At 41.7% G+C, this 27,658-nt stretch overlaps 1 protein-coding gene across 9 annotated transcripts in view; it reads right to left on the bottom strand.

Moving 5' to 3' along the window:
* Positions 1–27,658, bottom strand: part of LOC132381101 (chemokine-like protein TAFA-2) — a 143,108-nt gene that overhangs the window by 87,296 nt on the left and 28,154 nt on the right. For 4 of the 9 annotated variants that reach the window (XM_059950322.1, XM_059950314.1, XM_059950317.1 and 1 more), the window contains exon 1: positions 14,191–14,416. The exons of 2 other annotated variants lie outside the window; for them this stretch is intronic. The gene's annotated coding sequence lies outside the window, so the exon portion shown is untranslated. Of the gene's footprint in view, positions 1–1,964; positions 2,028–14,190; positions 14,417–27,658 lie in introns of those variants that run through there. 3 more of the 9 variants (XM_059950319.1, XM_059950318.1, XM_059950315.1) reach the window with 2 other exon arrangements.

Below are 27,658 nucleotides of genomic sequence, written 5' to 3'. Positions count from 1 at the left end.
CTGGGAAAACTTCCACTTTAAGAACTTTGTAGGGCAGATTTAACTGTTTCATGCAAGTGATCATTTCCTTCTAATGCAATTGCAGCTACGAGGTTGGGATTAGTAATTGCATCTTTGGAAAGGTGCTTAACTGGCAAGCATTCTGTTGGATTTCCAGTTGGTACACCGACATAATTGCTGCTGAATTGTTTCTGACAGCTTGACCACAAGGATTTTGTGCAATCATACAATGAAAAATAATTATGTTCAGGCATTTAATGTAAGAGTCAAGGGAGAACTTTCCTTAATGCTGTGTCTTGTTTTAATCTGAGATGAGCTCCCTGAAAGAGCAGTGATAGCAGATTTACTAACATTTGGAAAGGAAATGTTTGTACAAGTACAAATATTTCCAGCACCATTGGGGAAAATACAATGGAGAGTTTAATTGGATAGCTCTCTCAAAGAGCCTCCATAGGTATAATGGGAGAATGCTCTCTTTCTTTGCAGATTATTTTGTAAAAAAATATAATTCAGTTGAGGAAAATAACATAAAACAAATATACACAATAGCGGGAACAAACAGACTCATTCAAATAGCATGACAAGAGCCTGCAAAGCACACACTCCACAAAAAAAAATTTACAGGCCTCGTCAAAGGAATACCAAGTGAAGAAAATTTACTACCCATCTCCATTGACTGCATGACAATATCCAAAAGACACCCTTCCATTTACTGTATTATATACTGTATTAAAAATCATCACTTTAGAAAAACTTGGAATTAAGAAATTCTAGTTAGCAAAATCATCCTGAAATCTATTCCTTCTTCTATTTTCAGAAGGTTGACTGCACCAATCACTGCTTTTGGTATTCGTGTTTGGTAGGGCTAGGTGCACGAACATGTTTTGTTACCTGGTAGAGCACTTTTACAGAGGTAGACAATGCGTCTTTGACAATAAATCATTTGCTGATAGGGAATTGTTCTCTGTTGGACAATCAACTGATTGACTGTAAAAGACAACTGCTCTCCAAAAGACTATTTCTAACACTCAATTGTTCCCCGGTACACAATTTTAAACATTCATCTGATCTGGGTTAGACAATTTCCATTAAACAATCTTTCTTACCTTTTCCATTAGTTAATCCATCTCTTTTAAACAATCGACCCATGATGAAAAATTGACCTCTAATAGTCAACAATTCAAATAGTAAATCAAACTCAGATGTGTCACTTCGAATAGACAATTGCTTTCTGATAAACAGTCATTCTATAATATTCTCCAAGAAAGTATTCTAAGTCATCCATTCTCCATCGGTGTACCGCTGTGCGATTTGCTAACTGTTTTCTGAAAGTAAATCAATCTATAGTAGACCAGTGTTCATTAATAGTGTTTTATAATTGTAACTCATCCTACGTTAGTTTTTGACCATCATTCAGTCTCTAATGGGCAACCATTCCCTGATGGATAATCATTCCCTAATGACAGTTATTCTTTGGTAGATAATTTTGGGTAGACAACTGTTCTCTTCGATGCCATGGCTGCCTGGGAGTCAGAATAAATTGTTCCCTGACAGTCAATGTCTCATGAACAATCTTTCTTTGGTACACAATCATTCTCTGATGGCAAATCGTTCTCTTAGAAACAATAATTCTTCAACAATTTTTCTCTCATGGAAACACTCCTGTGGCTTTGGTACACTTATCTCCAGCTTCCTTCAGCTCATAATCATAATCACTGAACTTCTTTGTTTCCCTGATAGTGAGAGTTTCAGCTATTCAAACTAGTAATATCCTGGACAAAATGCCACTAACATCTTTCCACCACTCAAAACATGCCACTAAACTGAAGAAAAGTCACAATCAAGCTTCAAACACAGCATTCTATATAAATCCTTACACAAACACTTACTCACTCAGAACTAACATTCTCCATTTTTCAGTCTGATCTGCTATTTCCTGGCCCTTAGTCCATCAAATTGCTTACCTCCTTAATCTCCGTCTTCTGGCTGAGTGAAGCTACGGCCACCGGATTACATCTGAAGAAAATCTGCAGTTATTTGAAAGGAGCGTGGAAAGAGATCGGATTATTGCAAAACCATTATGTAAATTGTGCAGGTTCTCATCGGAAAATAAAGGGTTGAGTTCCGATCCGGCTGGTGCTCTTGAGTCTTCAGAGTGACTAGATAATATGCTGACCACGATGAGCTGTTTCACCTTGTCCAGAGCAGTGGAACTAGAGACCATAGTCAGAACTTGAAATGGGAATGAATTTAAAATTAAACTGCCAAAGCAATGTGCTGGCAATTGAGTGGTCCGGGCTCCACTGGGAGGTAGTATTGATTTATTCAAATTCAAATTCAAGAAATAATATTTTGGGTAACATTATATGAGTAATTTGAGATATGACATATGGTGTGTGTGTGTGGAAAAAAGATACAGGATAGATTTAAATTCATTCTTACCTGTTAATGTCAAAATTACCTACATAAAAGTGCAAAATTTGAAAGGGATAAAATGGGTTTTCAGTTTTGATTAAATGAATTCTAAACATCAAAATTCACAAAGGCTTGGTTTAGAAACTAGCACAAGGATTTTATGCAATTATACAAAGAAAACTAATTATGTTCAGACAATTGACAAAAGAATCAGGGAGAACTTTTCTTTTTCTAATGCTGTGTCTTGTTCTAATCTGCGACGCATCCCTTAAAGGGCTGTGGAAGCAGATTTAATAATAACTTTCCAAAGAGAAATGGCTGAATAAGTACAAACACTTCTAGCACTATTGAGGAAAGAACAATGGCACGGTTAATTGCAAAGCTCACTGAAAGAGCCACCATGGGTCTGATGGGTGTATGCTCTCCTTCTTTGCAGATCATTTTACAAAAAAATATAACTCAGTTGAGAATAATAACACAAAACACAGTGCACATAGTACCAGGAACAAATAGACTCACTCAAATAATGAGACAAAAGCCTGCAAAGTATAATACCTAATGTCAAAAAGATTTATTCTGTTCTTTGAAATGTAACCTGAATTCAACCATCCTGGGATTTATTAGGGTGATGGGCTGATTGTGCTGCAGTTAAAGAGAGGAGGAAATAATGCCCGAGGTAATGGTTTACAGAGACACGTTCAAAATCAAGAGATTTTCAGGGAATAGTGAGGAGGCCAAGGATGTTTGGGGAGGAAAAATAAGTTTGAACAGGAGGCTGGAGTCATGAATTATTGATGATCTAATTGACATTTTTTTAAATTTGCGGCTTATTAATAGGAGTATGGTAGCAGAGCGTTAAGCTAATGGCTACTATCCAGAGACCTGGACACTTGATCAAGAAACAAGTGTTTGTAACCCCGGTCAGAGAATTTAAAGTCACATCATTTAATAAATTTGTAATGAAAATCTTATACCAGCAGCTGGAATCATTCTAACTTGTATCAAAAACCCCATCTGGTCCATAAATATTTGTTGGGGATGGAAATCTGTCACCCTTATCCGATCTAGTCCACATGTGTCTTTGGGTCCACAGATGTGGTTAATTTTTAATGGCCTTTGCAAGTCATTCAGCTCAAGGGACAAATATGGATGGACAATTAATACTGGCACAGCTGATGAATGAATAAAAAAGTCTTTTACCTGTTCTTTAGTTTAGCATGTACAAAACCATTCAGATTTAAAAGATGGCAGTCACACTGAAATGGCAAGCAGTGTAATAACTAATCAAACTGTTGTGTTCAGGCAAACAATATTTTTAAACTTGTTGGATGGATGCTACACCACATCAAGGCAATTCAACCTTACTAGTTTTTTAACTTCAATCAAGCCAATTTCCCTGTCTATAACCATCTGCTTTTAGATAAAGATAAAGATGAGCTTTGTTTGTCATATGTACATCTAAAAATTGAAACAGTGAAATATGTCAAGGACCAACACTCAAAACATAAGCAGCGGGGTGGGGGCAGCCCGCAAAGCCACCATGCTTCCAGCGCCCACAACTTACTGACCCTAACTCATACGTCTTTGGAATGTGGGACGAAACCAGAGAACCCAGAGGAAATCAACGTGGGGTCGGGGAGAACGTATAGACCCCTTACAGACAGCAGCAGGAATTGTACTCCGATCTTACCAAAGGCACTGTTGCTACTGGTGGTTCTATTATATTGCTTCTACTTAGTTTTCCAGTACTCGCTGGTAGTGTAGTGATTAGTACAAGGCTTTGCAGTACAAGTGACCCAGGTTCAATTCCCGCTGCTGCCTGCAAGGGTACATTCTCCCTGTGACTGCGTGGGTTTCCTCCGGGTGCTCCAGTTTCCTCCCACAGTCCAAAGATGTACTGGTTGGTAGGTTAATTGGTCATTGTAAATTGTCCCCTGATTACGCTAGGATTAAATTGGAGGATTGCTGGGTGGTGTGGTTCGAAGGGCCCATTCAGCACTGTATCTCAATAAATCAATAAAGAGGTATTGTGTCACTTGCCGTAGTAAGTAGTTTAAAGCAGCTCTTAAGTGAAGTAGAAGCTAACAGTGGCAGCAATACCACGGGTCCACAAGAAAGGTTCACTACCTCAATAGCCCTTTGGCATTTGCATTACAGGTTATAAAATCGAGACAGGTAGATGAGCTACAGGGCTTTGCCACCGCGATTTATTTGATTGAGGGTCTGACTGGCTACTTTGCTTTCTCTGCTCCGCATACAAATACATGTACATGCAAATTAGGAGACAGAATATGCTACATTCCCCCTTAAGTCTCTTCTGCCATTTAATCAGATTGCGTGTAACCTCTTTATTACACTTCCTCCTATCCAGACTAATCTTGCTTATCAAATACCTACCGTATATATCTCAGAAATATTCAAGGACCATTTTCATTGCTTTTGGAGAAAAGTTTCAAATATTCAGGATCTTCAGAAAGAAGACTTTCCCATCTCTGAACCTGCCTTACGTGGGTGACCTCTTATTTTTAAACAACAACCCTTAGCTTAAGATTATTCTGCAAGTGGAAACATCCTCTCCACATCCACCACGTTAAGTCCATTTGGATCTTGTGTTTCTATGAAGTTCCCTCGCACTGTATTGTGTGAGTACAAACACAACCCACCCAGTCCATATCATTAAAGGAACAGCAGGAATCACTCAGTGGGTCAAGCAGCATCAGTGGATTCGAAGAGATGGTCGAGGTTTCGGGGTGAGACTCTGCATATCCGGATCCTGTGGGGCAGCAAGGTAGTGTAGAAGATAGCACAATGCTATCACAGAACCACACTGACCCGAGTCCATTCCCACCACTGACTGCAAAAGCTTTCGCGCTCTCCCCGTGACTGGCATGGGATTCCTCCAAGCGCTCGTGTTTCCTCCCACATTCTATAGACGAATGTATCAACAGATTAATTGGTCATATGGGTATAAGTGGGTGGCATGGGTCTGCTGGGCCACAGAGGCCTGTAATCTGCTATATTTCTGAATAAATAAAAATAAACTTGAAATGATAACCACATTGCCTGCATAGGTGCTCCTTGAATTCCGCCAGCAGTTTGTTTATGCTTCTGACTCCACTGTCTGAATTCTCTTTTGTCACCCATACAGATGTTAGTCCAGTTAGTATTCCTTAAACAACTTCTGATGCATTAACTCCTATACTTCCCAATGCCACTTATGACTTGGTGACATTAGTCTTGCCTTAACTATCAGAAGGTTCACACCCCACTCCATATAAAAACACTGCCTTATCAGATATTTCAGTGGAATTAATCACTTCTGTGGTGCTGATATCTGTCCTATGATTGGAAGCTCACTCTACAGACCGTGCTGGGGAAATTGAGATAAGAACAGAGCATTTTCCTCTCTGTTGGATTATTTATTGGATTATTTCCTGAGCACATTAGCTATTATTGCTTTCTGCCAGATACAGAAACATAAATTATGCTTTATCAAGCCAGCAATATTAATAAACAACCGAGAATGATTTTTGTCAAATAAAACTAGCATTAATATGATACCAGAATTGAGGGATTATAACATTGGGTCAGAATAAACAGTCTGAAGCTCTTTCTTTCCAGTATACATTTAGTGGCCACTTTATTAGGTACACCTGAACCCCTGCTCACCGTAATGCAAATATCTAATCACCCAATCATGTGGCAGCAACTCAATCCATAACAGCATGCAGACGCAGTCAGTTGTTGTTCAGACCAAACAGCAGAACAGGATGGAAAGATGATCTCGATGACTTTGATTGTGGAAGGATTGTTGGTGCCAGATGGGGTGACCTGAGTATCTCAAGTCACTGCAGATTCCCTGTGATTTTCACACACAACAGTATCTAGAGTTTACTGAGAATGGTGCAATAAACAAAACAAAATACATCCATTGAGGTGCAGTTCTGTAGGCAAAAGCATCTTGATAGTGGGAGAGGTCAGAGAAGATTAGCCAGACTGGTTCAAGCTGACAGGAAGGTGATAGCAACTCAGATAACCATGCATTACAACAGCAGTGTGCAGGACGTCTCTGAGTGCACAACGTGTCCAACCTCGAAGTGGATGTGCCACAGCAGCAGAAGACCATGAGCATACAATCAGCGACCACTTTATTAGGAACATCTGCTCGTCAATGCAAATATCTATTCAGCCAATCCTGTGGCAGGTACTGAATTCATAAAAGCATGCAGTCATGGTAAAGAGGTTCCGTTGCTGTTTAGACCTAAGATAAGAATGGGGGAAAAATGAGTCCTAAGTGACTTTGACTGTGAAATGATTGTTGATGTCAGACAGGGTGATAGGGGTATCTCAGAAGCTGCTGATCTCCTGGGATATTCTTGCACAACAGTCTCTAAAGTTTACAGAGAATGATGCAAAAAAAAACAACTGGCAGTTCTGTGGATAAAAACATTTTGTTAAGGAGAGAAGTCAGAGGAGAGTGGCCAGACTGGTTCAAACTGACAGGAAGGTGACAGTAACTCAAACAACCATGCGTTACAACAGTGGTGTGCAGAAGAGCATCTCTGAATGCACAACATCTTGAACCTTGAAGTGAGCATCCTGCAGCAGCAAAAGAGCATGAACGTACAGTCAGCAGCCACTCTATTAGGTACAGGAGGTAACGAATAATGTGGCCACTGGATGTAATTATGAAGGGGGTAGAGAAGAGAAAACTCGGGGCATGTTTCTGCTGCGGCAGATTTCAAAACCAGTCCATAACTCTACAGTTTTAGTAGAAAAAAATCCAATAAGGAAATCAAAACAAAAAGTCTTCAGCCAGATAGTAAAAGAGGTATTTAGGGCAATAAAGTTAGGGAAGTAGGATGTTGTAGGGAGTTACCCTGACAGGAGTGCAGAACATTAATTAAGAGAAGGCTTGTGTGGCAGAATCAGGCTTAATATCACAGACATATGTCATAAAATTTGTTGCTTTGTAGCAGTATTATAGCACAATATATTAAAATATAGAAATTACATTAACAAATATATATATCAATAAATCAAACTTTTGAAGGTGCTGATGCTTTTTTGCGGAAGTGGGTGGTGGTGGGGGAAGTCTTTGCTTTGCTGCTGCTTGTGGAAGGGAAGGGAAGGGAAGGGAAGGGAAGGGGGCTTTGGGGTTCCAATGTTTTTACTGTCATTCATTTTTGGGCACTCTTCTGCTTTCATGTCTGTGAAGAAAAAGGATTTCAGGACGTATATTCTATACATCTCTCTGATATTAAATGAAACTATTGAATATAGAGAGTAAAACTAGTGAGGTAGTGTTCATTATCCATTCAGAAATCAGAGGGTGGAGGGTTAGAAGATGTTCTGGCTCCAGTACCTCCTCCATGATGGTAGCAATGAGGAGAGGGCACACCATGGGAGATGAGGGCCCTTAATGATGGATGCTCGCCTTTGGAAGATGTCCCTGTGGCTGGGGAGGCTGGTGCCCATGACGGACATGATGCGCATCAACTCCAGCAGAAACTAATTGCAGATCTGCCATTATTTAAAGGGAACATGATGTTTCTACCTTGAACATTAAGATTTGATGAACTTTATTTACTTTAGTAATAGCTTGAGTAGGTAGTTGAACAAGCTAGTTTTCAGTTCTGATTGAATAAAAACTGTCGAGTAAATATTTTATGTGATGCACGTTTTTGGGTCTGTTGGGATTTGTGGATTTGATTGAAAGCTTTGTCTGCTATGAAAATACAGGTCAGGTTTATAAGAGAGACAAGGGCTGTGAGCCTGTTTTATCCCTTTTGAAGGACAGATTTTCAGCAGGTCCTCTGACTGCTGACTTATCTTTGACCTTTTCTCCCCATGGACATTATAGCACGGAAACGGGTTTGTGATTCTCCTCGAGTACAAGCCCTGTTCCCAAAAACAATGGAATGCAAGAAGCAAATGGTAACAGAAAGATGTGTTTTTCAGCTGGGACTCACACAATTTCATAAAATATCTTTCAAAGCAGAACTGAACTTCAAGCCCATGCAATGCCTAGTTTTCATTATCAGAATAAGGGAGTATTCAATGTTATTATTAACCTGTAAATCATCCAGCAACTTGATCATGCTGAGGCTGAAATACTGATAATCCCATAACCATTTCTAGATAATTTACACTTCCTCACTACTAGCCTCCTGAAAAAGCAGCTGATCCTAAACCCTCTCTTGAGTTCCACAAATTTACTGCACCAGCACATGAATTACCAATTAACCTGATCAGAAATGTTGGAATCAAAATTGTACATTTATAATGACATTTTTGATCCTATAATATCACTCAACCTCTCCACACTTGAGACAACACAACAGAAACAATGGAAAAGCAATCCTTCAGTTACAAAAATATTATTAAATCACATTGGTCATGTTATTCAAATTTTCAGGGTTCCATTTTCTTTCCTACTTTCCATTCATGGCTTCTTCCCCAATTTCTCTTAATTCGATTTTTCTTTCACCTTTTTCTTTGTATCATGTCCAGTTCACTTCACTTTCTCTTCCATTATTCCTAATTCTATTTTTGTCAAACCTTAAATTTCATTGGGAAGGTAAACTGGCCTTTAGTCTTAATATTTCCCAAATGGTCCATTATCAATTTGCACTTCCAGCAACTAACAGATCAAAGGGAGTTCAAATCATATTAAGAATTCCTGCCTCAGCCAAATGCGAGATATTATTTTAATATATTGACTAAACCATTGGATATCTCTGCCAATTTACTCTGCTAAGCAGCTTCCTGGTTAGGGTACAATTTCTTTCATTACATTGTGTGCCAAAGTTTTATAGTTAAAACAGGAACCATTGGAAAGTTCTCCTGCCCTCACTCAGTACATAGACATCAAAGAGCTTGAGGACTTAATGCTGTGGCTCTACAAGGCATTGGGTCAGACTGCATTTGTGAGCAGTCTGTGGCCATTTATCTAACATGCTGGCGTTGGAGAGGATATAGAGCAGGGTCGCAACAGTGATCCCAGAATGAAAGGGTTCATGTGTGGGGAGTGTTTGATGGCTCTGGGCCTGTACCCACTGGAGTTTAGAAGAATTGGGGGGGAGGGATACATTCAAACATTTTAGATATTGAAAGACTTGGATAGAGCGAAAGCGGAGAGGATGTTTCCATTAGTGGGAGAGTCTAGGACAAGACACCTCAACATCAGAATAAGTCCTTTGGAACAGAGGAATTTCTTTAGCCAGAGGTGGTGAATCTGTGGAATTCATTGCCACAGACTGCTGTGATGGCAAAATCATTAAAGTGAAGATTGATAGGTTCTTGATTAGCAAAAGTATTAAAGGATACCAGAAGGTAAGAGAATGGGGTTGAAAGAGATAATAAATTAGCCATAATCGACTTGCCTAATTCTTCTCCTAAATCTTAGGTCTTCTGTGCAAAGACCCTGAAAAACTTTTTACCACAGCCGTTCAATTCACTGGTTGAAGCCAAACACTGCACTAAGTAACATATATAGGTATGTAACTGCTTGCTCTCATACTCATTTTTATTCCGCTATTTGGTGTCAATCAGTTCCCAACATTTCTCATCTGCCGAAGCATGTAGGAAAGGTCCTCTGAGCCCATGCTGTAGCACGCCAGATATTTACAAGCTGCAGATATCTGCTTGTTCCTCACATTGAATCCAGCTCTCCACATGAGGAAAATAAACATTCCTCTTTGAGCCTATCTTGACTCTTCAGTGTTAATGACAGGTTGGTGATGAATTGGTGAAGAACTGGGTATTTTATCGCTATATCAGCCTTTTTAGTAACCAGTCTTACTGATTTGAAATTCCTCTGGTAGCTCACTTCTCGTGTCCTTTGCAGATGTGGTAAAGTCCTCTTCAGAAATGACACTGCAAGATTTAGCCCCCAGCCATACCTACAACCTTTACCAATAGGTGGCTATTTTGGTTCCTAATTGGCCCAGCACTCATCTGGTAATATTTCTAAACTGGCAATAGGGCTATAGGACCCTCATGGAATAGAAGCTTGATCTCCAGACCATTAATCTGGAGTCATGACTTTAACTCTTACCATGGCAGATGAAGTTAAATTCAAGTAATTAAATTGAAATTAAAACTAACACCAGCAGTAACAAACCTCATCTCAGTACATAGCTATGAGACAACTGGAGAATAGGAGAATGAAGGGAGATTTGATAGAGGCATATAAAATGATGAGGGGGATAGAAAGGGTAAATGCAATCAGGCTTTTTCCACTCAATTTGTGCAAGACTAGAACTAGAGATCATAGGTCAAGGGTGAAAGGTGAAATATTTAAGGGAACCTGAGGGAGAATTTCTTCACTCTGAAGGTGGTACGAATGTAGAATGAGCTGACAGTGGATGTGGATTTGATTACACCATTTAAGAAAAGTTTGGATGGTATATAGGTGGGAGGGGTAAGAAGGGACCTGGTTTGTGGAACTAAAGAGATTAACAGCTTGGCACAGTCCAGATGGGCCAAAGGACTGTTTCTGTGCTGTAGTGAGCTATGATTCTATGACAACCGCAAATGTCTTCAGGAAAGGATGTGTTCTGGACTATATGCAACTGCAGACTAATCAACATGGTTGACTTTAAATGCTTCAGCTATCAACATCCTATGAATAAATAAAAACACACACTTAGAAAAAGATTATTCAGTCCATCAAATGTGTCTCCCAGTCAGTCTATTTCCACGACTGTCTGGAATGTCTCTTCTTTAGCATGACCCTCATGCTGCTCATTCTGATGGAACAAGACATTATTCCTCATGAAAATTCTTACGTTGCACTTCCAAAGCACGAGAACCTGAACGACATTCATGCAGGAGAAAGAATGGCTAAACGACCTCTGTTCCCAAAACCACCCCGGGACAGCAGTTCACAAGGTTTTCAACCACATGCTGGAAGTTAAAAGGTTTCAAATGAGAAATTAATCCAAAGTTTCTCAATAATGGTTGTAATCTGAGAAGGATTGTGATATATTTTGAACAGTATTTGGATCTATAAATTCCTGAGAAAATTGAATTACAAATTCAGTGGAGATATGGTAGGTGAAATCATTTCTTTCACAACTGTAGGGTTTTACCATCTGTTTACAAAATTGCCTTATTTCGTACAGATAGATACTGCTGATTAGAACTTGGGCCAAGTAAAGCATGTGTAAAATGCATCCAGGGTAGAGCTACACCACTTACTTTTTATCCTCTCATAAACAGAGCAAATATTAAGTGGCATACAGATTCAATTATCTTCCCAAATGGAGTATTCTCTTTGTGTCCATGCCGCTGCCTAACCTGACTGTCCAACACAGTGTTATTCTGCTGCTAACAATATGTTTGGTGGAAGGCTGCCTTCAGAAAATGAAACCAAATTGTGACTGCATGATAGCATAGCAATTAGCATCGTGTTTTACAGTGCCAGCAATATGGGTTCAATTCCCGACATTGACTGCAAGCAGCTTGTACGTTCTCCCTGTGACCACGTGTGTTTCCTGCAGGTGCCCCATTTTCCTCCCACATTCCAAAGACGTACGGGCTAGTAAGTTGTGGGCATGGTATACTGGAGCCAAAAGACTAGCAATATTTGCGGGCAGCCCCCAGCACATCCTCAGACAGTTTGGTCATTTACGCAAGCTACCCATGTCACTGCACGTTTTGATGATTTGATGTAATGTGACAAATAAAGCTAATCTTATTTTATAATCTAATGTTAATCTGTTGGAGGAAAAATTGTTGGACCACGCAATCATCTTGAAAAGCAAAAACCTGTAGATGCAGGAAATCTGAAGTCACAGTGGACATCTAAGCCATTGGGTGCATCAAAAACAAAGATTGATGGGTTCTTGATTGGTATAAGGATTAAAGGTTAAAGGGAGAAGGCAGAAGAAAGGGATTGAGACTGAATGGCTGAATCAAGGGAAGAATGCTCTAATTCTGCTTGTATTTCTTATTTAATCCCTATGTATAGTTAGATAACTCATTAAGTGTGGCCATGAATGAGTGGGCAATGACAATTCACCTGCAAAAACTTCATGGAACTATAGATATATCATTTTGATTGGCCAGTTTAGAAGTTTCATGGACTCTCTAACCTCATCCTTATTCAAACACCTCCAAAGCTTTTTACCAGTAGTGCAAAAGACAAATATGCAGGAGTGGGGATGGTGAGAGCAAGAGGAATTTAAGGAAAAGTGAGGGGGGGGGGAGAGAAAGTAGAAAAGAGAAAGGAAGGAGGTGAGAAAAGGGAAAAGGGTGAATGAGAAAGAAAAGAGGAAGGGGTGAAAGAGGGATGGAGACATGAAAGAGGGAAGGAGTGAAAGACAAGGCCACCTGCCACGTTGACAAGCAGGATATAGATGAGTTGAACTTCCTCCCTGGTTGGTAACATTAAACTCGTGTATAGGTGCCACAAACAAAATGCTGGAGAAGCTCAATGGCTCAGACAGCAGCTCTAACAAGAACTGGACAAGCAATATTTTCCTCCACATGCTGCCACCCTCTGAGTTCCTCCAGCTTCTTGTTCGGTGCTCCAGATTCCAGTATCAACATCCTCTTGTGTCTCTACAAATGGGCAGTAGTGTCAGCACGTCCTACTCTGCCTCCGAAATGCACTCCATTAACTTCTTTTAGCCAGAGCACAGTGGATCTGTGGAATTCATTGCCACGGAGTTGTAGTGGCCAAGTCATTGGGTCTATTTGAAGGAGAGGTTGATAGGTTCTTGATTAGTCAGGGCATCAAGGCAGGAGAGAAAGCAGGAGAACAAAGTCCAGAGGGATAATAAATCAGCCATCATGGAATGGTGAAGCAGACTCCCTGAGCCAAATGGCCTAATTCTGTTCCTATGTCCCATGGTCTTACATTTAGCAATAACAAGCAGAAACATTTAGGATTGTTAAACACCCTAATGCAGTCAGAAATAGAGCTAATTTAGTTTCATTTCCACTTCAAGCATCTTTATGTTTGGGTCTATTGTAAGAGCAGGTCGGATATCATACAAGACTTCATCTGTTCTCCTGATTGCAGAAAAGATTAAAGGAAAACTTCAATATTTCAAGGGCTGTTGACAGGGATGAACTGTTTCTAACCGTAGCCTGAAAGAGCGCCAGAGGCAGATTCAATGGTAACTCTCAAAAAGAAAATTGAATGATGGAGATGCCTGCTTGGCTTTGAAGGAAGCGGAGGCCAGGAAGGTGGGGCCCATTGAAAAGCTCTCTCACCGGGCCCGCATAGGAACAAGGGGACGACTGCTGACCGACTTTTTTTTAAAAAAATAGGACAAACTTTGCGGCTAAAAACGTATTCCTAGTAAAGTTAAAGGAAATTCTATTTTTTCCCCTCGTAGAGCGGTTGGAAGTACGTGATGAACCGTGGAGCTGATCGCTACTACACTGATTGTACGTGCAAACACACACAGGGCTTAACGGTATCGCACAGCGAATACTAGAGCGAACTTCAAAGTGAAAGTCGGTCTACAAATTACTCCTATTTTAAAGCTTCCCTTAGAAAACGTGTTACAGAGCCGCCGAGAATGAACCTCCAACTAAGATTCACCAGTTCCCGCTAGTTGCATAGCGTGAAGTGGAAAAATCCAATTGTTCATGGGCTGGACATTTGCTCGCGCTGACCCCGTTTCCATCGGCAGAATCCGAAGACATAAAATGGAATTAATTATCGCAGCACACTGCAATGGGTGTTGAATGTCATTTCAAGTTCCCAAAGGACACAGAGCCTCGGGTAGCGTCTTCCCCCAGTCTCCTCTCACTTACCTGTTGTGCGGGTCTGAACCACCGGCCGACCTCCGTCCATTCAAGTCCTCCCGGCAGCCGCGATCATTCTGGGTGAGTCTGAGACGGGCGCTGGCAATGCCTCTTCCTCTGACTCCGCTCCTCTTAGTAAGCGGGGGATATTCGCCCCCAACCTCGCCAGGCGCAGTATTTTGGAAGGGATGCTTTCCGGAATATAATTTCTTCCAACTTTCAATATTTCACAGCGGCGTCGCCTCTCTAAAAGTCTTGACTTAAATCTCCGGAAGAAAATAGAAAATCGTTCAAACAGGAGGGCGAGTGAGTCCAACTTCTCTTACAGACGATCAGTGGTTGGAATTTGCGTGAGTTTCCCCTGCGCGGCGAGATGCTGTAGGTAGGGGGCCGATGTTGGTTTCACAGTTTGTATGTCTGTACTGTTTACCGGAGGAAATAAGCTCCTTCAGATGCTGACCTTGGAGCTGTTGTGTGATGTGTGATCTGTGGTTAGAGAGAGGGTGAACCGGAGGGAGTAGGGTTGGGCTACGCGGCTGTTGCTGATGTTGTCTTCGCTAAGGGACTCCCCGGAACTTCATGCGCTGGGGCACAGTGCCACTCTACGCCCGTTTTAGCAAAGTGCAGCCAACAGAATCAATCCTTTCCGAGAGAAGACAACTCACATCGAGAATCAAGGATCACAGATCAACTTTACTCGCCATATGCGTTAACATGCATTAAGAATTCGCTGTGGCGTGTTAGTCAGGGCGATACGAGCAACCAAAAAAATTAAGCATTCAACAATTATAAACACTACATATTCTGCAGATGCTGGAAATCCAGAATAACACACGCAAAATGCTGAAGGAACTCAGCAGATCAGGTTGCATCTATGGAGAGGAATAAACAGTCATATTTCGGGCCGAGACCCTTCATTAGGATCTGGGTCTCAGCCAAAATAATCAACCACTTTTCTCCCTTTCCACACGCACCTCTATCTATTACCCCCGTCACTGCACTGTGGACACTTTAAACCACTGGTTTATAATGTTCTTACAATGTAAATACATGCTGGCATTTATTCATGTATGTGCATTGTACTTCATACCCATCCCTTAACCTTTCACTTTATTAGCGTATATATAATTCCTTATTCTTTATAATTGTTGAATGCTGTTGTTTTGTTGCAAGTTGCACCCCTACTAACTCACCACAGCAAATTCCTAACACACGTAAATATATATGGCGAATAGAGTTGAATCTTGATCCTGGTACATCCTTTGCACATCCACTCTCTTAAGAATCGTATGTTTTAATCTAGACCCCTCTCACACCTCTGAATTCCAAGAGATAAAAGTCTAACGTTTCCTCAGCAGGTAGCTCGCTATCTCCAGACCCAAGTCTGGGAAACCTTCCCTGAACTTTTTCCAGTGTATTGACAACCCCCCCCCCCACCACCACCAATTAAATAAGGAGGCCTGCTTTGTACAGTGCTCAAAATGTGAACTTATCAATTCCATCTACAGTATGGAACACAGTAGAACTGAAACACAACCTCTCTATGTTTATGTTCAATTCCCCTAGCAATAGAAGTAATTTTCTGGTACCTTTCTTATTTACCTTCTCTTCCTGAATGTTAATCTTTTACAAAGCATATACCCAGCTTCCTCAGCACCTCAGTGCAGTGCAATCACTCACCACAGAGATCATAAGCTTTGTTACGTTCTACTGCATTTTTATGCCAAAATGGACAATTTCACCTTTTCCCATATTCCCAACTTTTGATGTTGTGCTCTTTCAAATATCTTAGCATGTTCACTTGACCCACAACATTATGTTCCACCTTCAAAGAAGACTGATTCAGGAGAACGCACACCAGTCCTCATTGAGGGGTCAGCAATAGAAAGGGCGACCAGCTTCAAGTTCCTGGGCGTAAACATCTAACCTGGTTCTAACCTGGCCCCAACATATTGATACGATCATGACCAACGCATGACTGTGGCTATGCTTTATTATGAGTTTGAGAACATTTAGAATAGACCATAAGGCATAGGAGCAGAATTAGGCCATCTGGCCCATTGAGTCTGCACCGTCATTCAATCATGGCTGATCCTTTTTTCTATCTGCTCCTCAATCCCAGTTCCCGGCCTTCTCCCCGTAACCTTTGATGCCATGTCCAATCAAGAACCTATCAATCTCTGCCTTAAATACAGCCAACTACCTGGCCTCCACAGCTGCACGTGGCAACAAATTCCACAAATTCACCACCCTTTGGCTAAAGAAATTTCTCCACATCTCGGTTTTGAATGGGTGACCCTCTATCCTGAGGCTGTAACCTCTTGTCCAAGACTCTACCACCATGGGAAACATCCTTTCCACATCTACTCTGTCTAGGCCTTTCAACATTCGAAAGGTTTCAAAGAGATCCCCCATCATCCTTCTGAATTCCAGTGAGTACAGACCCAGAGCCATCAAATGTTCCTCATATGATAACCCTAGGATTCCTGGAATCATCCTTGTGAACCATCTCTGGACCCTCACCACCACCAGCACATCTTTTCTAAGATGAGAGGCCCAAACCTGTTCGCAATACTCAAAGTGAGGTCTCACCAGTGCCTTATAAACCCTCAGCATCACATCCTTGTCACCTTTGACTAGCAAATCTCTACAGATGTATTGTGGAGAGCCTTCTGATTGGTTGTATCACAACCTGATATGGAGGCTCCAATGCCCAGAATGGAAAGAGGCTGCAGAGGGTTGTATACTCAGCTATCTCCACAGCAGGGATAAGCCTCCCCACCATCAATGACATCTTCCAAAGGTGGTGCCTCAAAAAGGCAGCATCAATAATTAAGAATTCTCACCTTCAAAGAAGTGGCCTCTTCCATTACTGCCATCAGGTAGAAGATACAGGAGCATGAAGACACACTCATAGCATTTTAGGAACAGCCTCTTCCACTCTGCCATCAGATTTCTGAATGGTCCACGAATACAACCTCAGAATTCCTCTTTTGCATTGTTTATTTTATATTTTATAGCAACTTAGAGTATCTATTTATGTCTCGCACTGCACTGTGGCCACAAAAACAGCAGATTTGATCATATATATCAGTGATGATGACCCTAATTCAGATTCTGAACACCAGTACATGACTTTCCTTTCACAAGACTGTGGTGACTCTACATCAAGTAGAAAATCCTCAGAATTTTCATGAATTGTCAAGATCAACAACAAATAACAACCTCCAATTTATCAACTCAGGACATCTTACAAGCTAATGAACTACATCTGAATTTTATTTACTATAACATACAGTACCATGCAAAAGTCACACATATATATATCTAGGGTACCTAAGGTTTTAGTACAGTATGGTAGTAATTTCATGTATTGCATTGTAATGCTGTTGGAAGAAAAGCAAATTTTATGACATATGTGAATGATGGTAAACCTGATTTTGATGTGGGTCTCTATTGTGGACTGGGAGTGGGAAGGAGGCAGAGAGAGAGAGGAATCATGGTTGGGAAAAGGGAAAGAGAGTGGGAAGCACCAAAGGACATTCTGTAATGATCAATAAACCAATCGTTTGGAATCAAATGACCTTGCCTGGTATCTCAGGGTTAGGTGTGTCTGCACTCACGCCATCCCTCGCCATTAGTACTCCTCGGCAACCTGTCCCACACCCCCTCCTCCAACAGCAATCCACCTTCACCATTCCCAACATCCTTTGCTCCCACCAGACTTACGAACTTGCTGTCTGCTCCATGTTGACAAATACAATTCTGTGCAAAAGTCTTAGGCGCCCTAGCTATACACACAAGCCTAATGCTTTTGCACGGTACTATATACTAAGGAATATCAGCAATTTAGACCACAGCAAGATGCAACAAACAGAAGTGTCTTCATGATCAGATGGTAATGATGTTCTGTGGGTGATTATCCAGACAGTACCTCTGTTCTTTGAATGGGACTGTGTTACTTTACTCATCCAGCTGAGAGACCAAAGAGGGTTTTGGCTCACATCTGAAAGATTATAAATTAGCTTTGTCACATGCACTTTGGAACATACAGTAAAACGCGTCATTTTCATCAAAGACCAACACAGTTCCATGACGTGCTGGGGGCATGCTGACCTGTATGTCTTTGGAATGTGGGGGGGGGGAATGTGCAGACTTCTTACTGCCAGTGGTGGGAACTGAACATCAATTGTCAATCTCTGGTGCTGTAGAGCGCTACACTAACCACGACATTAGCATGCCAACCTGAGTATGTCTGCCAAGATTATCTGCTTAAATCTCTGCAATGTAACCTAAACAATATCCTAATATCTGTCATCTGTATGTTAGAAAAACACTCAACCGCATAAATAACGAGTTGAATGATTCCTGTGAAAATTCATTGATAGGAGAGAAGAAAACACGGAGTATTCTGAGGGTCATGACTGCTGAGCTGTATCATTGTTCAAGTTCAAGTTCAACTGTCATTCAAACGTACATGAACACCCATGTATACAGCCAAACGAAACAGTGTTAATCTGAGGCCAAGGTGAAAAAAACAGCACAAACAGTCATACAAGCACAAGGCACACATAGCAAATACAAAACAGCAGAAAAATATAGTCAGTCACACAAAAACAAGAGTCCAAGTCCCTGAGTCCATGAACGTTGCAGCAGTCTGCAGTTGAACACAATACATCTTGTCTTCTGCTGGGTGAACGCTAGAGGATAGCACTAATTCCAGCATGTATGGCGTGCCACACTGCATTCTGTGGAGCGTACTGACTTTGACACCTTTCTCCTGGGCAGCTACAAGTAAGTGACACAGTGGTGTGAGGCCCAGTCTTCACTTAGTGATTGAGTCAATAGCATACCATTCAGTCTTGAGAGGTTCTTGTCATCATTCTTCCTCTCAGCAATTCTCTCATACATGAACATCTTTTCTGTGCCTAATTATATATATTTATTTCTTTTTCCATGTGTCTGAAGGCACACACTAAGTTTCTTTCCTTCTGCCATCTGATTTCTAAATGGACATGGAACCCATGACCACTACCTCACTATTCTTTTTTAAATTTTATTTTCTGCTTTATGCACTACTTATCTTAATTGAACTGTTGAATATACATCTATATACTGTATATACATACTATAATTCAGCTTTTTTTCATTTATTTATCATGTATTGTACTGCTGCCGCTGTTTATAAATTTCACTACATCTGCCGGTGATATTAAACCTGATTCTGATTCTTTCATTTCCTTTGACATTTCTGGTTCACTCTGGGCTGGTCACTTGTTCAATTATCTGTATCAGTTTCTCCCTTACTCTTTTTTGTCAGTCCCTTTATTCCTGGGTAGGAGATATTTAGATAGGCCAATCTAGAGTGCAAACTTAGTCAGCATTGACAAGTTGGGCCAAAGGGCCTGTTTCCACCTATAACTATATGACACTCAGACTGTAACTCTATCTTCATTCAGCATCTGTCTCCCACCCATCTCTCATTTCCATATCCATTTATTTCCAATTTTCTACTTGCAACTTCCATTATTTGTCCCCATCTCTTTCCCAGAGTCTATCACTGTTGCTTTCTCTTTCTGTGTCAGACTCTGTATTAACAGGTTCACTTGTTTCTATCTCGATCACTGACTGTGATTCCTTATTCCTTTGTCTTTTACTCTGCCTCTGCATTTCTTTCTAACATTCAGACTCCATCCCTGGTTCTTGTTCAGTTCCTCTAATTTCTACCTCCCTTTCTGAGTCACCATAAGATGTATGTGCAAATGCTGTCCTTTATAATATACTTTGAAAGCAATAGAACGAACAGGATACATTTTTTAACCAGGTTAGGAAACGAAGCTGAGCCTGGACATAGGTCATAAAAAGTGGCAGAACAATTAGGTAATAACATAAAATCTGACAATTGACATCCTTCATATAATATCTAGAGGTTTTGAACGTGAAAATTGGGAGATAATGAAGCAATTACAAAATTGTAATTGGATCACAGTTGCATTATTGAGTGTGTATTTGCACATCGACTTTAAAAGCAATTGAGAAGAAAATTCACTAAGGTTGTGCTAGGAATCAGAGATGAAGAGATGTTGGTGTATTGGAGCCTCATTCATGGCAGTTATAAAGTTAAAGATGACCTGATCTAGACCCTCTGGACTTCAGAGTGCTGGTCAGATAACTTTCTTGCTGATCAGGGAGATCGTGCAGCAAAGCAGATCCCATAGTTGTTGAAAAGGGAATGAGCATTCCACGGATTCTATAAGGGGTGCAGTAGGTAATATATTCAAACAGGTGGCACGATAGTGTAGAAGTTAGCCTAACACTTTACAGCAAACAGAGATCGAGGTTCTCCCAATGATTGTGTGTGATTCCTCCGGTTTCCTTCCACATTTCAAAGATGTACAGGTTGGTGTTAGTGAGGTGTGAGCATGCTATGTAGGTACCAGGAGCATGGCGACACCTGCGGCCTGCCCCCAGCACGTCCTTGAACCACGTTGGTGGTTGACACAAACGATGACCTTCACTGTATTTTCAATGTTTCGATGCACATATGACAAATAAAGCTAATCTGCTCTACTCATTACTTACATAATGTTCAATTACCCTAACACTGGCCTCGGTTCAGCAGTAAAACTCTTGTCATTAACCGAGGCTTCCAAACGGTGGCTAAACATTCTAATTCCCATTCCAACATGTCAGTCCATAGGCTCCTTTTGTGCCAAGATGAGACCACCCTCAGGATGGAGGAGCAACACCTTGTATTCTGTTTGGGTAGCCTCCAACCTGATAGCATGAATATAGATTTCTCCTCCTGGTTAAAAAAAAAATTCCCTCTCCCTTCTCTCTTCTTCTATTCCTCACTCTGGCATCTTACCTCTTCTCGCTTGTCTGAAACCTTCCCCTGGATCCCCTCTTCCTCCCTTTTCTCCTATGGTCCACTCTCCTTTCTTATCAGGTTCTCCTGCCCTCTCCTGCCCTTTACCTTCTCCACCCACTTGGCCTTACCTTCTAGCTATCCTCCTTCACCTCGCACCCCCCCCCATCTTTTTATTCTGATGCCTTCCTACTTCCTCTCCAGTCCTGAAGAGGGTCTCAGCCCGAAACACCGACAGTGTATTCATTCCCATAGAAGCCCAGTGATCTGCTGAGCTCCTCCAGCATTTTGCATGTGTTGCAGAGAAGGAGGAGTTCATTCAGACCACACTTGGAGGATTGAGGAGAGTTCTCAGCGCTCCATTATAGGAAGGATGTGGAGACTGTGGAAGGGTGGAGAAGAGCTTTACCAGTTACCTGGATTTGAAAGTATAAACTGCAAGGAAAGACTAGACAAACTCGAGTGGTTTCTCTAGAGTGTTATAGGGTGAGTGGAGACCTGATAGAGGTTTTTTAAATTATGAGAGGCATAGATAGGGTAGAAGTCAGAATTGTTTCCCCAGGGTAAAAATGTCAAACATCAAATGACATGTTTAAAAGGTTGGGGAGGGGGCAAAGTCTTTTTAAACACAGAAAGTGGTAAGTGAATATGAAAGGAATGGAGGGATCTGGGTGATACACTGGAAGAAAAAAAGAGAAAATCTGCAGATGCTGGAAATCCAAGCAATACACACTTGGAAAAAGACATTTAATATAAATTGATTACCAAGACCAGCACGACATTGTGTGCTGTACTGTTGCAATAATGCTGACGTGTTTTTGCACGTGTGCACACCCACACCGTAAATGCAACCACAGGCTTGCGTTTGTACACTTGCATGCTTCCGGTTGGATGAAGAAGCAGTTGGAAATATAAAACGCAGGACAAAGAAAAAAATGGGTGATAACATACAACGCCCTGTGTTCACCGCTGGGCAAAGTTAATATCTACCCCACTTTCTTCATGAGGAAAGGTCATCATCAAAAAGGAGTTTGTTTTGCCAGCTGTTTGGTTCTTGGTGTCCTGCTGCCCCTGTGTGGCAATCTCATGAATTGCCTATAGGAATCAGTGGGGATTTATTCCAAAATCTCATGCAAAATAAATGTAATTTGCAGCAAGAAAAACTTGGTAAAACTCAGGGGGGAAAGTGATCTTCTAACACAGGCCATAGTATTAAGTTAGGAATATCAAAGTCTCCTGATAAATCTACTGGCATGCAGTTATCTGCAGTTCTGTGACAGCAAAATTTTCAGTGTAACGCTGGAAATCCAGTGTACAGTTTTGAACAATAGACATTACCCTATTTTATTTTCCTGTATCCATTATTATGAATGACATTGTTTGCACAATATTCCTCTGCTCTAGTGCCACCGTAATACAAGATTCCCCTTGCCTCCTTGGTTCATTGTATACATTTCTTCCTCTTCCTTCCTCTCCAGTCACCTCAGCTCTTGCAGCTGTTGTCTGCTCACTTCTGACTTTGGTGGTTCTTGAACTGAAAAGATTAAGCAACAAGAGACCAAGACTGTAGTACCTTGACATTAAATTAAAGGATGCTCCTATTGTAAAGGTATGCATTTCTGAGGAGTTGCTAAGATTAGGAGGGAGAAATCATTTCCTCTAGTGCATGGGTTCCCAACCTTTTTTATACCATGGAACAATACCATTAAGCAAGATGAACCCCAGGTTGAGTACCCCTGCTCTAGTGGGACGTGACCCCCAGAATTCTGTGATTATGTTAAGAACCATTTCTTCACACAACAATCAGAAAGAAGTGTCTGGATCATTCTGTCCCAACAAAAAAAAATCCTAACTCTTTCATAGGTGGCCCAAGCCTGGCAGCAAAAGGAGGTGGGTTGGGCATGGGGCTAGCAACCGCATCTCGCATACAACCCAGTGCTACAGAAATGCCAACAGAAACTCCAAAGACCTCATCCCAGGGAGAGGAAGGATGGTCAAGATGGGGTACACCTGGGGACAACTTGAAAGACTAGCCCAGGATAGAGGACTCCAGCGAGACGCTGTCAGAGCCCCATGCGCCAAATCGGCTTAAGTGAGCAAGCAAAAAGAGGAATGATTAATAGAAATTTTCAAAACCAGGGTGATGCTTGTAACTAAACAAAGTGTATGATGTACCCACTGCTGAGGAGACTGTCATGTCCATCAGTAGAATATCTTAAATAGAAAGACTAAGTCACTCTGCCTGTGATAATGGCTTGGATGGTAGAAAGCCGAGCCAGCTTTGGCTGCTTGCTAACGTGCTGAGGATAGGAGGGGGGTGTTGGTGTGATGGATGGGTGAATCAGGGTATTGGTTAGAGAACAGTCCTTCAGGAATGATTTAGGAGGAAAAGATGGTGTGAGCAACAGACTGGAAGTGTCAGAAATAGTGGACAGAGATCTAGAGATGAGACGATGAGAAATTCTCTGCGTCTTCGGGACAAGAGGGAAGGTATAAAAGCAGAGATGTGGGATTTACCTCCCACCTTGTTAATGGGGTCCTTGCTTGCACAATCAAAAAACCCCATTAACTAAATGTTGGGAGGGGGAGTCTTAAGTAGAGGGAAATAAAACTTTATCATCAGAGAAGGTCAATGGAGATGGAAAACCCCTCTTAAAATCTGTCACACTGGTTTTCAATCAGAGGCAGAAAGATCCCAAATCCTGGGTGCTGTTGAGCTTTGAATAATCCTCTGATTCATACCCCACCCTGACACAACCTTCCCTCTTGCTCACAGAAAGTGGAATTCTGGTTTTAATAAAATACGTATTTTCTAAACCAAAGAATTGGACATTCCTTAAGTTAAAGAGTCAATGAGAGGAGTGCAGGGAGAAAAGCAACTGTTCACTGCCCTGCTTTGTCTGAATGTCTGTGACGAGGTACTGATGTTGTGCTTCAACCCTGACCTCTTGCTCACCATTCATTTCTTCAGTCCTCTGCTAGCAGCCATCAGAAGATACTGCAGTAAAGCCTCAGGGTCTGGAGGGGATTCCTTTAACCTAAGTGCCTCTCTTTCCTCAGATGCTCCCTCTTTCAATAAGCTTCAGATTACATGCCCTGATATCTACTTGCGTCTCACTATTGTCCTTCTTCCTGGAAACGCTCTGTCTCGGAAAATTCTGGTCTTAACCAGCTGTATTGTTGCAAGAGTCAGGAAATTCCATTGCTTCTTCTGTTTTGTGTACAATATACAGTACTGTACAAAGTGCTCGACACATATATAAACAGGGTTAAAGCGTCTAAGACTTCTGCACAGTATTGCAATAAATTTTATGTATTACACCGTACCTCTACTGCAAAAAAAATTCATGACAAATGGGAGTGATGATAAACCTGATTCTGATATGGGTCTCTATTGAGGATGGAGTGTGGGAAGGGGGAAGAGTGGGAGAGGCAAATCATGGTAGGGAGAGTGGAAGGAGCATGGAGAACCAGAGGGACATTCTGTAATGATCAATAAACCAATTGTTTGAAATCAAATGACCCTGTCTGTACCCTAGCCACCCCTGCCCTGGCACTCCTCCTCTGCCACCTATCCCACACCCCCCCTGTGGCACTCCACCCTCGCCATTCCCAACATCTTTTGCTCCCACTTCCTGTTCACCATTCTACATTAATAAATGTGTGGTGTGTGGCCAAGTGGTTAAGGCGTTGGACTAGCAATCTGAAGGCCGTGAGTTCGAGCCCCAGCCGAGGCAGCGTGTTGTGTCCTTGAGCAAGGTACTTAACCACACATTATTCCAGTCCACCCAGCTGAAAATGGGTACTGGCAAAATGCTGGGGGCTAACCTCACGATAGACTGGCATCCTATCTGGGGGGGGGGGGGGGGGGGTAGTCTTGTACTCTCAGTCGCTTTCCGCACGGAAACCGAGATGAGCCTATAAGGATTTTAACTAACTAACATTGACAAATGCAGTACCATGCAAAAGTTTTAGGCATCCAAGCTATGGAACAGTATGTGTAATTCCCCGCAGTGGATTTACATTCTGGTCTGACATTTGCCCCAAATACTCAACCAACAACCCCACCCCCAAATCCTTACCCTTTATATGTTGGGAGATGTTGGATAGGCTGGGCTTGTTTCCCCTGGAGCAAAGGACAATGAAGGGGTAACCTGATGATATAAGATTATGAGAGACATAGATCAAAATCTACTTTTCCCCCTGTGGTAGGGGTACTAGAATAAAGCAGCACAGCTTTAAGGTGAGGAGAAGGACTTTTAAAGGGGATCTGAGGGGTAAGTTTTATTACACAGAGAGTGGTTTATACCTGAAGCATGCTCAATCATAATCAGAAACAGGTTTAGGTTCATTAGCACTGTTGTACATTGTGAAGCTTGTTGTTTTGCAGCAGCAATACAGTACAGGACATAAGATATACTACAAATTACAATATATATGTACACTCAATGGCCACCTCGTTAGGCACAGGCGTGGAACTCGCAGTCTTCTGCTGCTGTAAGCATTCACTTCAAGGTTCAACATGCCCTACATTCAGAGATGCACTTCTGCACACCAATGTTCTAACGCATGGTTGTTTGAGTTACGGTCGCCTTCCTGTCAACTTGAACCAGTCTGGCCATTCTCCTCTGACTTCTCTCCTTAATGAGGTGTTTTCGCCCACACAACTGCTGCTCACTGGATGTTTTATGCTTTTTGCCCCACTCTCTGTAAACTCATGACACTGGAGTGCATGAAAAATCCCAGCATTCCAACAGGTTCACAGATACTCAAATTATCCCGAACGGCACCAGCAACCATATGGTCACGCCAATCACATTTCTTCCCCATTCTGCTGTTTGGTTTGAACAGCAGCTGAGCCTCTTGACCATGTCTGCATGCTTGCATGCATTGAGTTGCTGCCTCATGATTGGCTGATTAAATACCTGCATTAAAGAACAGGTGTTCCTAATAAAGCGGCCACTTATACTGTACGTAAATTAAATAAGTCATGGAAAATGAGTACAAAATAGTGAGGTAGTGTTCATGAGCTCATTGACCAGTCAGAATTTTAATGGCCAAGGGGAAGAAGCTGCTCCTAAAACGTTGACTATGTGCCCTAAGGCTCCTGTACTTCCTCTCTGATGGTAGTATTGAGCACGTCCTAGGTAATGGGGGTCCTTAGTAAAGGATGCTGCCAGGGAAGGAGGGGAAATCAGATACAATAACTACTTTTCAGAGATTGAGATATGCACTTAAGTAGTCAAGGCACAGGAGGATGTAGTTCCAATGCAGCTAAATGAGACTAGTGCAGATGAGCAAAGAAGGTGGGCATGGACACAATGGGCTGAAGGGCCTCATTTCTGTGCTGTACAACACTATGACTTGCTGTGGTTTTCCCAAACAGATTTTGAAGTGGGTCACTGATGGGTTTTCAGGCAGAACCCACAAATATTTAGTCTGTCAAGGCTGGTTACCTGAGAGTTTGTAAATTCAGTCTGGAGATTTGAACACTCTGAATTATTTATAACAAGAAGCAAAGCCTACAAATCATTGACAAATCTGCTCTCCTGAGTCATAAACATTCATGAGGATTCTTTCTAGATACAAAGGTTCTGAAAATCCGACTTGGTAGCGTGCCAGATTTTAATACTCAACAGCGTGTGGGCAGAGACAGATAGGAGCTGGTGGAGGGGGGATTTAACCTTAACTACCAATGGAAACAGGACTTAAATATCCATTTGGATTACTTACCACTCCTTATGCATACAGGTCCCATTGACTCTGGATTGACAGTCAAGGAACACACCCTCCAACCCACAGCACGCTTTGCCAACACTGACGGCAATTTTAACCCAGGCCCAAACAGGAAAAGCTGGTCTGGGATTCCTGTCCCTGAAGAACAACAACAACCCACGTTTGCATAGAGCCTTTGATGTTGCAAGGGAGCCCAATCAAAGTCACGGAACACCAAATCACATCTCAGCAGAGGCTGGCAAAAGAGTTTTAATGAAATTCATAGTGGAAGAGGGAGGGATGGAGACATGTAGGGGAGAATATTTAGAGCCTCGACAGTATGTAGGAGAGTCACATGTACATTAAATGATAATATGATAATGCCATCAACTGTAGTAAACTGAAATCCCCTGTAAATGCAGAAGAGGCACAATTCAATTAAACATTCACTTCTCATTAACTATAACACAGTAACACTTTCATTAACTGCAGTAACAGGGGCAGACCCTTTCAACTTATAACCATAGTATATGCATTCCCCAATTAACCAGGGGGCTGTCAGAGGTAAGTTTTTCACACACAGAGTGGTGGGTGCATGGTATGTACTGCCAGCGATGATGGTAGTAGAGGTGGATACAATATACACAAAATGCTGGTGGAACACAGCAGGCCAGGCAATACAATAGGATACCAGAGGGTCTTTTAAGAGACTTAGATAGGTACATGGAGCTTAGAAAAATAGAGAGCTATGCGCTAGGGAAATTCTAGGCAGTTTCTGGAGTAGATTACACGGTCGGCACAACATTGTGGGCTGAGGGGCCTGTAACGTGCTGTAGATTTCTATGTTCTGTGTTCTAACCAGAGTACAGGCGCACGCACCTCCGTCAAACCTGT

The sequence above is a fragment of the Hypanus sabinus genome, chromosome 25 (genome assembly GCF_030144855.1).
Source record: "Hypanus sabinus isolate sHypSab1 chromosome 25, sHypSab1.hap1, whole genome shotgun sequence".
Taxonomy (NCBI): Eukaryota; Metazoa; Chordata; class Chondrichthyes; order Myliobatiformes; family Dasyatidae; genus Hypanus; species Hypanus sabinus.
This window is presented reverse-complemented; position numbering and strand designations above follow the sequence as displayed.